Source organism: Hipposideros armiger, unplaced genomic scaffold (assembly GCF_001890085.2).
Source record: "Hipposideros armiger isolate ML-2016 unplaced genomic scaffold, ASM189008v1 scaffold_669, whole genome shotgun sequence".
Lineage (NCBI taxonomy): Eukaryota > Metazoa > Chordata > Mammalia > Chiroptera > Hipposideridae > Hipposideros > Hipposideros armiger.
Window position 1 is genome coordinate 998,643 of NW_017732019.1, and position 3,569 is coordinate 1,002,211.

The 3,569-nt window shown below is 38.3% G+C and overlaps 1 long non-coding RNA gene across 7 annotated transcripts in view; it reads left to right on the forward strand.

Moving 5' to 3' along the window:
* LOC109372867 (uncharacterized) overlaps nucleotides 1-3,569 on the forward strand; it is a 45,996-nt gene that overhangs the window by 35,754 nt on the left and 6,673 nt on the right. For all 7 annotated transcript variants that reach the window (XR_002122111.1, XR_002122115.1, XR_002122114.1 and 4 more), the window contains one exon: nucleotides 2,771-2,860. This is a non-coding gene — a long non-coding RNA (uncharacterized LOC109372867). The remainder of the gene's footprint in view (nucleotides 1-2,770; nucleotides 2,861-3,569) is intronic.

The following is a 3,569-nucleotide window of genomic DNA, read 5'->3' on the forward strand; positions in this document are numbered from 1 at the left end:
TTTTTTTTTTTTTTTTACCACATCTCTTTTTCTCAGTGGTGAGTACCCAAAATATGGTGGTGTATGCAGCCCAGGCAAAGAGTGACCCCTTAACCCTTTGCTGCCCTGAAGTTCCCATTTGACAGCCATCAGTCCAAACTTCTCTGCCTGGCTGGCAGGACCCACCGGGTGGGGCATCACTTGACTTGGCATTCTCTTCCAGCTGTGTGTAGTCTCCTCAACCTCTCCAGTGATAATGAACTCCTTGCAAGTGGCACCTAAGCCTTCCAACTGTTGCGTCTCTTTCACCCAACTGTGCCTTGGTCATATATGAAATGTTCCTGTTGGATGAATGAGACTGAACTCTTTATATTGTATTAAAAAAATGTTCAATCACTACATTTTATCTATAATAAATAGAAGTCGTGGCAGAGAAATAACTTCCCATTTTTATAACAGACAATTTCCAATTGTCTACTATTTTTCAAGGTTATCTCTAACTTCTGATTAAGTTTTTAAAATGTGTGTTTTCATTTCTCTTGACCATGTACTTCAACCTGTCCTGAGCTCTATTCTAAAGACCCTTGACTTTTCTCTCCCTATTGATTTTGCTAATGGCATGTTCAACTTCTGCTCTTGCAGAATATATTGATTTATAGCTTATTTTCAGAAACAACTGAGTCATTGAATGGGAGTATTTTATTGGAGAAATTTCAATATCTTCTCATCCAGAGAGTGTTTTGTTTTGTTTTGTTTTGTTTTGTTTTGTTTTGTTTTGTCTTTATTGCTTAATAAAGACCACTGGCTTTGGGATTAGTTTTGGACTTGAATCCCAGGTCTGCCATTTAGTAATTATGTGGCTGTGGACTACTTGTTTGACTTTCTAAGCCCCATTTTCTCAGTTATAATATTATAAAAACTGCTCATATATAATTATTGTGAAGATTAAATGAGAAAATGATGATAAAGACTTAGCTCAATGGCCAACCCACAGTTAGTGCTTAATAAATATTAGTAGTATCTATGATTATTATCAAGGTGGATGTTGTGGACTTTATTTATTCATCCATTTACCTAGTTATTATAGTGTACATTTATAGCAAAGCCATTCCCTAGGCATTATGAGTAAACAGGTATGATTGAGACACTCTTCCTGTTTTTTCTAAAGGTACATCTGTGTGTGTGTGTATGTGTGTGTGTGTGTGTGTGTGTGTGTGTACGTACGCAAGGTTTTTTGTGTTTTTTTTATTATTTCTATATACTTAACTATGGTGATATACAACTATACAACCATGGTGACATAATTATAAGTTACTGGCAATATTCATGCTTTTTAATGTTAATCAGTCAACCAACAAGTCTATAATAAATATTTTTAATACCTGATATTCTGAAGAGCTCAGAAATACTGTACACAAAGGAGTCTTTACAAGAAGTGTCTATGATCTTTACCCTTCCTCAGGAATCCTCACTCCTGAACCAGCCTACCTGCCCCCCCAGACCCTTTACTATTTTCCTAATTCCCTAGGACTGGGGACAAGGAATCACAAGGCATTTGATTATCTTTCTCCATTCCTTAGCCAAGGAATAAAGTTTCTGACTTGCTTTAACAAAAAAACCCAACAACAACGAAATGTAGATACATATGTACCACAGGGGTCTATATAATTAGAAAATCAAGGTACACAATTGCGGACTACAGATCAGTGGTTTGCAGCTTGTTCTCAGCCAGGACACACCTGAGGGACTGTGATTCACAGGGACGTACTCTCTAGTTAAGCATGGTTGTACCAACATCTGCTCCATCTGCTCTATCCCTATTCCCTTTACTCAATAGGATTGAAGTGTAGTGTTAAGATAGGGATAGCTCTGATCTCAATCTTTTAGTTCAGCCAATTATTAGCAAATTTCAGCACTTTTCATGGCTATCAGGTAGAAATGATTCTGCTGAAGTGGAGAAACAGAGTCAGAAAAGGGTCCTAAAGTAAAATGCCTACAGGGAGGGAGTAAGGTGAGCTGAATCTGAGAACTCCCAGGAAGCTGTGAGGGAAAACCTTGGTGCACAGGATTGCAAATGCCTTCTACACAGGACTATAATGTAATTTATAAATGATATACAAGGTCTGACAGTTAGGTTTGTGAACTCATCCTAGAAAAAGTGCTACATACCTCATTGCTGAATATCACTATGGTCACCTTTGAAGTACTCTCCTTGGAAAGTTATGCACTGGTGCCAGCGCCTAGTCTACCCTTCAAAGCAATTGCAGAACTCTTTTTCTAGAATGGCCATCGGCGCTGTCATTGTATTACCCTTGATGTCCTGAATGTCATAAAAAATGTCTTCCTTTCAATATTTCCTTTCTCTTTGGGTAAAAAAAAGAAGTCATTGGGGGCCAGATCAGGTGAGTAGGGAAGGTGTTCCAATACAGTTATTTACTGGCTAAAAACTCCCTCACAGACAGTGCCGTGTGAGCTGGTACATTCTTGTGATGAAAGAGCCATGAATTGGTGAAAAGTTCTGTCGTCTAACTTTTTCACACAGTCTTTTCAGCACTTGCAAATAATAAACTTGGTTAACTGTGTGTCCAGTTGGTACAAATTCATAATGAATAATCCCTGATATAAAAAAAAGGTTAGCAACATTTTTGCAACAAGTTTATGAACTTAATTTTCTGACCTCGTACATGTACTCAAAATCTATGAATTCATTGTTAACAATGCCTCCTCTTTTTTTAGGAAGAAAGGTAAATCTGTACAGTTGTTCTCACATACCTGTTCTTCACTCTTGCAGACCATTTTTGTCTATAGCACTATGAAGATCACTGCCTGGACTCTTGGTGCTGTAGAAGTTTGAAGGTCCTGGGACATAGAGAAGTGATAAGTAAGTCTCTCTTATTCTCTCACCTGACACCCAAGTTTCCAGTTCCCCTTCCCAAAGTGGCCACTATAAATAGTTGTTTTTTTAATCCTGTGTGCATTTTTCATTGTTTCTTAATTTATTCAAAAGAAATTTATTAATATCTACTATGCACTAGGCCCTGTCTGAAGTGCTTAGGGATAAATGCGATAAACACAACAGACAAATATGGCTTCCTTCATGAGACTTTATATTCCATTGGGGGAGACAGCTCACAAACAGCTAAATATAAAATATATTTAAATGTCAAATAATGATATTTTCTATAAAGAAAAATAGATCAGGGTAAGGTGATAGGCATCCTACCTGGGGTGCAAGGGACCTAGAGTACTTTTATCATTCATTGGTAGCCACTTCCTGTCAATGATCCACTGAAGGCTGTTCCCACAAAGACAGGGAGAGTCAATATCTAACACTTGGCATATAGGCACTGGTGACCCAGAAAACTCTCTGCAAAGAGATTTAGGTGCTGGTGTTACAGGAGTGTTGGTTCTTGTCAACACAGTGAAGAATCAAAGGTCAGCAAGCTGATTAATACGCAAACAAGGTTCATTAGTGATATATTCTCAGGGAAGAGAACGGGTCTAGCCCAGGAGAGAAAGAGAGGGAGGGAGGGGAAGGGAGAGAGAAGGAGAGAGAGAGAGAGAGAGAGAGAGAGAGAGAGAGAGAGAGA